Source organism: Brassica oleracea, chromosome C1 (genome assembly GCF_000695525.1).
Source record: "Brassica oleracea var. oleracea cultivar TO1000 chromosome C1, BOL, whole genome shotgun sequence".
Taxonomy (NCBI): Eukaryota; Viridiplantae; Streptophyta; class Magnoliopsida; order Brassicales; family Brassicaceae; genus Brassica; species Brassica oleracea.
Genome location: NC_027748.1, coordinates 12,367,819 through 12,380,179, shown reverse-complemented (window position 1 = coordinate 12,380,179; position 12,361 = coordinate 12,367,819). Strand labels below are relative to the sequence as shown.

General features: G+C 31.6%; 1 long non-coding RNA gene across 1 annotated transcript; it reads left to right on the top strand.

Annotated features, from left to right (window-relative positions):
- Nucleotides 1–3,285: 3,285 nt before the first annotated feature.
- On the top strand, nucleotides 3,286–4,113 carry LOC106301087. The gene is made up of 3 exons (XR_001262157.1): nucleotides 3,286–3,712; nucleotides 3,880–3,989; nucleotides 4,071–4,113. It is a non-coding gene; the product is annotated as an uncharacterized LOC106301087 (long non-coding RNA).
- Nucleotides 4,114–12,361: the final 8,248 nt, after the last annotated feature.

Below are 12,361 nucleotides of genomic sequence, written 5' to 3'. Positions count from 1 at the left end.
TTGAACAACACCGATTTTTTTCTGAAGACAATTTGAATATCGGAACGGGAACTTGCCCATTGCTTTTAATATGTAACTCGCTTCTTGAGCAAATATCCGGCAAGTCCAACCTCGATTTTATGTTGTCTTTTGTCTTCCCTGGGACATTCAATATTGTATTCATGATGTTCTCAAAGAAATTCTTCTCTATATGCATCACATCAAGGTTGTGGCGCAGAAGGAGATCCTTCCAATATGGTAACTCCCAAAATATACTCTTCTTGTGCCAGTTGTGATGAACACCGTAAGAATCAGGCATATTACGAGGGACATGCCAATTACCACCCCAGCGAACTGTTTCGTTAGCTCCGTAGTAGTCGATTTGCGCTTCAATTTGTTCTCCAGTTAGATATGGAGGAGGAGTGTCTCTCACAACCTTTTTGTGCCTAAACAAATTCTTGTTTCTTCGGTACGGATGGCCAACTGGAAGAAATCGACGGTGACAATCGAACCAACTTGTCTTTCTACCATTCTTCAGTTGAAATGCATCTGTCGTTCCATTACAATATGGACAAGCTAATCTCCCATGTGTAGTCCATCCAGACAACATCCCATAGGCAGGAAAGTCACTTATGGTCCACAAAAGCATAGCTCGCATCGTAAAATTCTTCTTCGTTGAGCAGTCATACGTCCTCACCCCTGTTGACCACAAATCTTTCAACTCTTTTATCAGTGGTTGTAGGAAAACATCAAGTGACCTTTTTGGATGCTTCGGACCGGGTATTAATATGGTCAAGAATAAAAACTCCCGTTGCATGCACATCTCCGGTGGCAGGTTGTATGGCGTAAGAAAGACAGGCCACAATGAATATTGTCTCCCTGACATTCCAAATGGACTAAATCCATCTGTGCATAATCCGAGGTACACATTCCGGCTATTGCTAGCGAAATTCGGATGTACTTTGTTAAAATTTTTCCAGGCTCTTGCATCTGATGGATGAGTCATCTCACCATCCGTCTGAGTATGCTCGGCATGCCACCTCATCTTTCCAGCAGTCTGCTCCGATTGGTACAATCTTTTCAATCTATCTGTAATTGGTAGGTACCACATCCTTTGGTACGGTACCCTATTACGTCCCCTTCCTTGCGGCTTGAATCGTGGTTTCTTGCAGAATCGACATTCTTCCAACTTCTCATCATCTCCCCAGTAGATCATGCAGTTGTCGATGCAAACATCTATCATCTCCGAAGGCAACCCAAGACTATAAACCAGTTTCTGAATCTCATAATAAGAATCAGCAGACTCATTGTCTTCCGGCAAATACTCTTTAAATAAATCTGCCCATTCGTTCATGCAACTTTCAGGTAGATTGTGATCAGTTTTAATATTCATCATTCTAGCAGCCAATGACAATTTAGAGAGACCTTCTCTACAACCACTGTAAAGTGGTTGATTTGCCGCATCTAACATTTCATAAAACTTTTTTGAATCTATGTTAGGTTCTTCATCTTCATCATCATGAGCTACGAATGCATCAGTTACCATATCATGAATCCTATCATAATCTACCATCGGCTGATCCTCCTGATGGTAACTATGTGCATTATGCAATTGATGATCAACCGGTTCTTCTTGAAAGTTGCTATTACTACTACTAGCTTCATTCTGATCATAACTATAACCTTCTCCATGTTGAAACCAGATATAATAATTTGGCGTGAAACCTCTATTTACTAAATGCTTCCAAACATTTTCACGATTTGCCAACTTTGAATTGTTACATTTCCTACAAGGACAGAATATTTTACCGCTTTCTGGGGCGAGCGGTGTAGAATCTGCTTGATGCATAAAACGCTCCAACCCAGCAAGATATTCTTTCGTCACTCTCCCGTTAGCATCTCTATGCATATACATCCACCCCCGCAACTCGAAAATATTTCCCAAGCCGGACATTTTTTCACGTTTTTTTTTCTTGTTGGTGTGCTTAAAATTATGTTCAAACCTCCATATTTATAGAAAATTTTGGAATCTGGTAGTTGAATTTTGCTAGGAATTTACGACGAAATATTAGGTTGGTTGCAAAAAAACGTGTTAAGTTGGTGGATTTCTCGTTCTTTCCTCGTAAGTTATTTCCTCGTAAAAATCATGCTAATCTTACGACGAATTTGCGACGAAACACATTTTTCTCGAAATAACCACGTCAACTTACGACGATTTTACGAGAAATCGCTTTACTCGGTATTTTACAAGGCCGTTACGAGGAAACTTTATTTCCTCGCAATTTCATCGTTAAGTCAACGTAATTTCACGAGGATTAGTTTTCCTCGTTAAATTTCCTTGCTAAAACTGTGTTTTCTTGTAGTGATTTTTCTTACTGCTCAGGTTTTCTTCTACTTTTGTGGCAGAGATTGAACAGTAAGCGAGGGCATGTCTACCAGTTTCTCAAACCACAAGGCTTTGTCCTTATGACACTGCTCATCGGTACAGAGATTCAGAAGCGTACAAGGTCACTGTTTTCCTTTATTATGATAAAACTTTGGTTATGCTGTAAACAATATGCTAATAATAATATCCTGTAACAAAAACATATTGTGTTCAAATTATTCAATATTTATAGAACATATTTTATTTAAACAGTGATTTTTTGGGGGAAAAAGATGCAATTTAATTTTATTCAATAATTAGTATATGTTACTCATATTAAATGTGATTATAAAATCTTATATCATAAGATTACATATACAAAAAAAAATATTTACATAATGTGTATTACATAGGAAAAGTACATTTAAAACATAATTTATGTATATATAAATCCAAAAATAGAAAATGGTAGTTAATTAAAAGGTTACAATTTTAAAAACGATCTTCTATTTTGATAATTTTAAAATTATTATAAATATGAAACAAATTATTAATATAAACATGTGTAGTCTGGATAATAACTTAGAATGTGTATAACTAAATTAAAATTTAATATTGAGTTTGTATACAATACTATCGAAGCATAATAGACAAAGGTCATGGAACCTAAAAAAAAAGGTCATGAAACACAAAAGAAGAAGTAAGGCAAATGCGAAAATAATAATAATGCAGTTCGTAGGTTTGCAACTCATATTGTAGGGCAGAATCAAACCATAGGAGTTAGAATTCTTAAACCGTTTTTGTATATAAATATCATTTTTGTTCGTTTTTAAAATATAAATATAAAAATTAAACTAATATTATAGAAAAAAATTCGGGCGTAGCCCGGAAAACCCCTAGTCTATTATTATAAAGTTGTGTTCTAAAGACACTGTCAGATTCCATGTCACAAAGTCTGCTTCTCTCCAGGCGACACGTGTCTTCTGTAAACAAAACTCAGCGTTTCAGTAAGGGGCTATCTTAAACTCTGCGTTTTATAGACATCGAGACCAGCCGCAAATTATTTTAGGGTTTGGTGTTTCTTCCACAATGAATCGAAGTCTTTTTCTTCTTCGATCTCTGTAAGGCTGTGTCTATATTCCTCTAAAATGGCTAATTCATCAATCCTTTTTCAGAATAGAAGTCAGCCCTATGTTTTTCAACCGTGGAGGTGAGATTGACAGAAACGTCAAACGCGGTGGAAAGACTTTCTGTCACCGGCTGATCCGGAAATCAAGTGATTGAATCACGAGCAGGGAGAGATAGGTTTGGGTTTGATCTTGGACTCAACGAAGGATGATGAACCAGATCCATATACTCGCGGATATGGTTAGTCTCAGACCCGATATTCTTCTTTTTAAAGATCACTTTTGCCTAAATTTTATTCGTTTTATGTCCTTAACTTCTCCATCTTTAATGTTGTGTTTCATGTACTCTTCTGTCTCTTCGTTATGTAGCTAAGTGCTGATCTTCTCTTTACATCTTTTTGCTTTCAGGAAGTGAATAGATCCTAAAGGTATTGTTTTGGCTGGTGTTGTTATTGCAGTTGCTTTGTCGCTGACAAAGAAGAAAAGAAGGAAGGAGCAGAAGAAGAGTATTGTTAATGGTATCAGAGAGACTGTCGAAAACTCTGTCCCTGTTTCTCTTTTGAAAACATGAAATAGTAACTGGTTGTTTGTTTTTGAAGGTAAGAAGAGTCCGTACACAAGGCTAGGTTGCCGTGGCGATTGGCCCAATATAAAACCGTGGGGATGGGATCCGTCGTCTGACACCGGAGCTCATCCAAGCTTCTCATATGTATTCTTAAAACAATGCTCTTTTGTTCTCTTTTCTATAAAACCCAGCAACAAGCGTTATAAAGAGTTATCACTTTCATGTCATTGATAATTTCTGTACAAGACGTATATTTGATGATTTAAGTTTTGACTCTTTGAGTAAAGTCAGGTCTGATGTATAACAAAGAACGGAAGCTGTAGATCAATAAAAAAAAAATCAAATTGAGAAAATATCAAGAAAATGGAGATTAGTTCCACAAAGAGTACACTAAACGGAAACAAGTTCATTTTATCTTAATCTTATTATAAAGTCAGACAACAGAAAGAAGTCTACACATTTTTTCTATCCCCATCTTTAACAGTCACCTGTGACTGGTTCCATTTTCATAGCAGTGTGTGGTAAGCGTTGAGGAGCTGTAATGGCGGTTTTCAGAAGATGATCATCTCCAACAACCATCCTCAGCTTCTTCGAGAATCCCTCTCGAGATATCTTCATCTCCTGCCAAGATCACACAGATTGGGTAGAAAAACAGTGACATATGGGTAAAAATAAAAGCAAGTACTCGAATAGTTTTACTACTACGTACCCTAAGTTGTTGGTAATAAGCAGTGATCAAGTCCATGTATTTCTGAGCAATTTTGCTTGAAATTTCCTTGGAGAGCAGAGGGTAAGGCATCAAAGTAGATACACTGAAATCTTATAAATTCATCTACGCTTACTCCGATTAGTAAAAATTCTCGGTACATAACCTACCTTGGTGAATGTGTTGGATCTTATTCCATGCAGCCGTTGACTCAGACGTTGTCGGCTAGCTTGGAAGCACCCACTGGTATAAGGAGAAGCTGATTAAAGAATAAAACTGATCAAGTGATATGATGCACCCACTGATATAAGGAGAAGCTGATTGAAGAATAAAACTGATCAAGTGATATGATTTCTTTAGAGAAAGTATTTGATGAAAGTCGATGTCCTTTCTACAGTTTCGTACTAATAAAAAGATTAAATGCTGACATTTCAGTTTTTTTTTGTCATTAACCAGTAAATGTTGGTATAGCAAGTCTAGAGAAATTTTAAAACATTATGGTCAAAATATAGACGACAACACACTCAAAGGAAATAAGTAATGGAATATATATGTGTAGTATGTTCTCCACTATTTTTACCTTTTATTAACTTAAATGAATTTAGAAATCTCATATGATTATGAATGTCAGGAACTTGCTTGAAGAAATTATGTTTACTAATATATATATATTACTCTCATCACTTGAATTGGTTTTGATCTTCATCAATGAAAATATGTTTTCGCTAAAACTCTTTTTTGAAGAAAACAGTTCTTTTTTTAACACGAAGAAAACAACTTTAACTAAAAAATTTATGTATAAACATAAATGAGTCCCAGCAATTGTAAATATCTATCAAATATGTAAATCTATATAAACACTGAGATAGATTGCTTCCGACCAACATTCCACTGTGAAACAAATGATTTTACCTTTTCAAATAACAACTCCAACATACGCATACAGGAAACAGTTTCCAAAAAGAAAGATCAACACAACCCTAGAAACTTAGAGAAAACTTTTTTCGCTAAAAAACAAACTTAGAAAACCTTTTAAAACAAAGTTTACAAAAACCTTTTAAAACAAAGTTTACAAAACCTTTTAAAACTAAATTTAACATTAATTTTTATTTTTTTTACTACTAAGATCAAATCTACTAAGACATTTAGCCATCATTTTCTCTCATCAGTATTTAATTTTCAATTCAAACAAATTACATAATATAGTGAAAATACATAATCTCTGCAAAATAGTTTGATATTTTTTCCCTAACAATTACATAATATAGTTTGCCAATGATTTGAAAAGAGAAAGTGAAAAATTGTTTCCTAAAATTTAAAGTATTTTAAACATTATTTACTAAATCAAGTATAAGAACTCAAAGTATTTAAGAGCATACCAAAATGTTACGATTATATCGTGCTTTTATGAGATGAGAAAGTAAATTATCTTATTTTCTAATGAAATTCAGTTTAATTTTTCATATAAAAGTGAAGTTCATCGTGTTTATATATAAGTAGGGAGTAACACCTGAAGCAACTTTACATGTTGTCGTTTTTAAGGGAATACTTTTAGAAAGAAACTGATTGGTTTGAGATATATGATTTCAAATTATTCACATATGTAAAAAATAATTGTGTACATTAGTTGTGTTACATGAGTTTTAATGTTATTTTATAGTAGAAAATTTATTACACAATTCAAATATTTATAGGGTGAAACATATTAGCGGATTTATGTTCATAAAATTAACTCTTCTTTGACAATAATTCTTCTATGTCATTTTCTTCGACATATATATATATAGTAATGTGCACATTTATATAATAATAAATAATGATTACTATATATTATAAAACTAAACATTTGAAATTAAAATAAATATTAAAAATATAATGCTATATATCGAAAAATAGTGAAGGTTGCTGTCGTTATAATTCAAAACAGAAATATTTATTATTATGATCTCATAATCTTTTCATTACTTGTTTGCTTATAATATTTTTTATCTATAATAATTTTTTGATACTTCATAAGTTAATATAAACTAACTTTTATTATAACTTCCCCCCATAGGGCGGGCCAGCCCTAGTCTATACTAATAAAAGCGACATTTTGAGGCTCCATAGAGCGTTCACATCAGCATAAAATTATTATTCGAAAAGAAGCCATGTGGCATCATTATTACTATTATTACATTAAATCACATTATTACCATTTAAATATATAAATATACAATATACGAAATATAAGTCAATATAAATTTAAATATATAAATATATAATATACGAAATATAAGTAAATGTAAATTTAAATTTGTAAATATATAATATACGAAAAAATAATAATAAGTAAGTACACAATTTAAAAAATAGAAATACTACATTAAACATTTATCTTAAAATGTAAAAAATTAAATATTAATAAATTTAAATTTAAATATTTAAATATTTAAATATATAATATATGAAAAATAATAATAAGTAAGTACACAATTTTAAAAAATGGAAATACTACATTAAAAAGTAATCTACAATCTATACTAATAAAAGTGATATTTTGAGACTCCATAAGGTGTCCACATCAGCAACAAAACTTCTCTTGAAAAATGACACTTGTCATTATTATATTTTTTTTGTAACTGTCTACAATGTAATATTAACATTTCATTTAAAAAATAAATAGATAAATTCGGAAATTAGAATATGAAAATATACAATACAAGAAAATATACAATATTACATATTTTACATTTAGTTTTACAAAAAGGTTAAAGAATCTATCTATACTAATAAAAGAGACATTTTGAGGCTCACATCAGTAAAATAAACCTTTTCCGAAAGATGAGACGTGTCATTATTTTTTTTTTCGTAACTGTCTGTAATGTAATATTAACATTTCATATAAAAATTAAATAAATAAATTCGAAAATTAGAATATGAAAATATACAATATAAAAAAATATACAATATTACATATTTTACATTTAGTTTTACAAAAAGGTTAAAGAAATAAAATTGAAAATAAAAGTAAAAAAATATAAAATATAAGAAATGATAATATTAAGTTAAATAAATAAAATCAAAAATTAGAATAAAAAAATATACAATATAAAAAAATAATAATATTACATTTTTTATATTTAATTTTACAAAGAGGAGTGTCCATGTTAGGATACAAATATTTTTTCCAAAAGAAGTCACATGGCTCATTAAATCGTGTGACCGAAAATAATAATTTTGACTCGTATAAGCCAAAAATAAGCAATCTCTATTTCTTACGGTTCAAACCTTCCATAATGTAATATTACCATTTCATATATAAAAAGGTATACATTTATATTTTTATTATTTCCAAATCCCTACTTATATTGAATTTGACGAGAATAAGCCAAAAAACAAACTATCTCCATAATGTAAAATTACCGTTTCATATTTAACAAAAAAATTAACAAGAAATTAAAATAAGTAAATATACATTATCAGAAAAAACAAAAAAATAGAATAAATAAATATACAATATAAAAATGGTAATATTACATTAAACATAATATCTGAAATAATGTATAGTTTTACATTTTTATTATTTCCAAATCTATACTAGTAATATTACATTTTTATATGAAGAGACTGTTTATTTCCCTCTAAAAAGCATGACTATAAAACCATTCACCCAACAACAGCGAACTCACACCATTGCCCCTCATCAAAGAATACTTCATAAAAAAAAAACAATGACTCCACTAACTTTGTAGGGGTTCTTCGCGTTGGAGCATCTCAGAATCACAGATTTTTATTTGATTATATCAATTTCTGTCAGACCGCGAGTACGTGGAGATTGCGCCGCAAGCCTTGCGGTATCGATTTTTTATGCCATGCGATTATGATTTGACTAAGCTTCTCACTTTTTTAACAAAACAAAGAAGAATAAGTTATTGGGGTTAATTGATTCATTGGTTAAGCAGAGTTAAGAGTAATTTTGTGTGTGTGCTTTGGCAGGTGGAAGTCAAATTTCACTTAGATGGGTGTATAGCTTCTTTATACATGAAATTTGGTTCAATGGTGTTTCGTTAACATCACAGAATCTTTTATCCATGCCCTTTCACATAAAAGAAATCCCAGTGTGCACTATTCTCTGTTTGGTGAATGACATAGTCTAAACTTATTTACCTGTCAATTTATTGTCGTGGAAAGCACAATTTTCGACATTTATGTTCCGTTGAAATTTACAGTGTTCGTGTGTACCCGAGTGCATGGTCTTGCATGCTGGTTTGATGTTCTCTTTCATGGAAGGTATCAAGCCATCACAAACTTATATGTTCTGTCTTGCACTTACGATTAATATCCCTTTACTGTCAAACAAATAACTAGAAAAGCTAACATATTATGTTCTCTTTATATCCAACAGAATTGCAACGAGGGTTCATGACTGCTCCTGCTGCACAAATAACCTATTGGTACCAAATAGAATGAGTTCCCTCGCAGCCTATGACCAGTGATAGACTTTATTTGGTGCCCCACAGTGCTCAGACGCTGTTCGTTTAGTTAACATTGCGACAATAACCAGCGGTACAACATTTAACGAAAGACATGTAAGAGAAAGAAAGGAAACTGGTGTTTTTAGTAGCTGATGAGAGAGAAACATGTCGCTGGGGAGAGAAAAAAAAAGACAAATGGAGTCGCTGTTTTATTTAGCATCACAGATACTCTTGGATCTCTTTTATTGTTTGATCACCACGTTTTCTTGTGTTTCACCGGAACGACCAATGAAGAAGACCTTTCAGCCGCTCATCTAAGTCGCTGCGTTTAATAAACGAACATGGCCTAGCATTTTTATTTGCTCCTGGACTGAGAACTTGGGAGAGGTTGAAGTTAGATTCTACACACGACCACATTGGCAATGTGGCGGTTCTATACATAAGAAAGTTGTGGTGGTTGAGACTCTGTCAGAGCTACAGAACTCTAAATACTTAGAGAAACGTGTTAGATAGATCGAGAAAAAAACAAAAGAGACATCATCATGGGAAGTGGAAACTCTGGAAGAAAAAAGAAACTTGTGAGGCAAGAGATAAGCCGCAATCTGCAGTTGGAGCAGAAAATCTAAGCTACCAAGATTAGAGTATACAGAACATTGCTGATGCGAAATGCTTACGAGCAAAGAAATGCAGTTAAATATAAAAAAATCATATAGAGAAGACCGAGTTAGGAGGAGAGAACGTAACCAAAGTTTTGAACAAAAGGGTAATGGATAAGAAAAACATTGAGTTGAAGAAGCTTAATCCGGGTTTGATAAAAGTGAGGGAGTTTGATTGATAAGGAGGTATGGCTTAGAGTCTGAGAATAAAGTAGAAATAACAAACTCAAAAGCCATGGAACCTAAGCTAACAAGAATGAAGAATGTTAGTTTCCCAAGGCTGCTTAGAATGGAAGTTTCATCCTCCATCCTTATCTTTAATAAGATCAAAGAGACGTGGAACATCCTCCATGTCTTCACTTTCTCCTTCAATCTTTGTAAATGATTGGTTTGTTCTCTTGCACAAAAATATTGTAGGAATAATATAAGGTTTTTAGCTGCATGAAGAGTATCTAGGCGAAAGAATGTAAAGCTTTAGTAAATAATCAAAACAAATATCTTATAAAAATCAATTTGAAAATTAATAAGATATAATAAATAAAACAATATATTTTTTGTAAAAATTACATTGAATAACTTGAATTTGGTGAAAAATAATTAACAAATAATAGTTTATATAAAAATTTACATGATCTAATCCAAAATATAAAACTACAGAAAACTAACAAATATTTATAAGAATGAAAAAAAGAAAATCCATTTACGATATTATTTTTGACATTTCATCAAAATCCGACCAATGGAAATAAAAACGAAAGTAATATCATGGATATTGTTTCTGTGGTTACCAAGCTCAATCTTAAAAATATTCACATGAAAATTGAAAGAAAAACACAACAATAATTATTACATAATCAAAACATAATTATTATTTTTTAAAAAATTACTAAAATCTAATTAATAAATTGCGATTAATAAAGTAGAATTTGTTTTTTCCTCATGAATTACATCGTCGAGTGAAGAAATTTACCATATTTGAAAATTTATCTAATAAAATTTATCAGTAAAACATGAATATAATGTTATTTTCTCCATTAAGCTCTAATGAACTGTTATTCCATTGAGTTTAACCTTTCATTCTTATACTATGTAAATTATGATAGTTACAATAACACTTTCAAATGTGTGATTTTAATTTTAAACAAAGTAGGTTAACATTGTATTTCCACAAACACAAAAATTATGTAAATTCATTAGATATTGATAATTTAGAAATCAAATTTAATTATTAATAAAATATAAAGTTATAAATCCGCACTTAGTTTAATTATATTTTTTAATAATCATTTGGTTTATTATCCATTTATGGATTAAAAGTAACAAAACAAAATTACTTTTCGGGTTTAAACAGTGAATAATGAGTTAAATGATATATCACTATCATATATTCATTTGTATCTCTTTCCACAATGTAAAAATAATATTTTATTATTATAATCTTTTGCAGTATTAAAGATTAATAAAAAAATTACAAAAAAAATTATATATAAAAAGCTATATTTGTTATAAAAGTAATGGAAAAATCTATCTTTATTCATAACATAGAGGTTCCTTATATAGGAGATTACACCGTCATAAATAAATGGAAAGATTACAAATCATAATCTCTTGGTTATGAGTCATTCACGATCTGGTTCATAACACTCTCCCTTGGATGTCATAACCATTTAGAGCTTGTAATGTGCTTTAATGTTGTCTCATTAAAATCTTACCAGGAAAACTCAATTGGGACAAAACCATGGTAAAGAAAAAAGAGTACAACACACATTACTCCCCCTGATTTGGACATTACTGAAGGTCCCTTGGACCTCTCCAATTTTCTGCAATCTGTGGGTGATGAAGATCTTGGGCAGAATATGCTTCGTCCTCGAACATGATAGTTGGTTCTTCTTTACCATCGGCCATGCCACACTCTGATCGAACATATTGAGTCATCGACCTCAAATACACACACACGAAATCTTGGATGTTGTTGTTGTGATATGTGTGTACCACCATATGTAAAACATAACATGTCTGAAAACAAATCAACAAAATCAAATAACCCCTATTTGGGCTGATTAGTATAAAATAAACCAAAATCAAAGGCTTCTTCATCGTCCTTCTTATGGACCAATCAGATCAGTGTCTAAAACAAGACTTCTGCATCGTCCATCTCAGGACAAAATGGACTTCTTTATCGTCCACCTTTGGACTGAATGGATCAGTGTCCAAAACAAGTGATCTCACGCCCTTGTACTAGATAATGGGTGAGACTGGCCCATATTAAATCTCTTGAGTACCGTTTTCTGTATATACTATTTGATGCACAAGGATTTTATTGTTAATGTACTCAAGCTGTAATCCCAAACAAAACTTTTTTTTCCAAGATTTTTCATCTCAAACTCTTTCTTGAGATATTCAACTGTTTGAGAAATTGTATCCAAAGGTTCCTAGGATATTCAGATCATATACTTTGATGATTATCAATATTGTTCTCGAGAACTTGTTGTACTTTCAGCTCAAT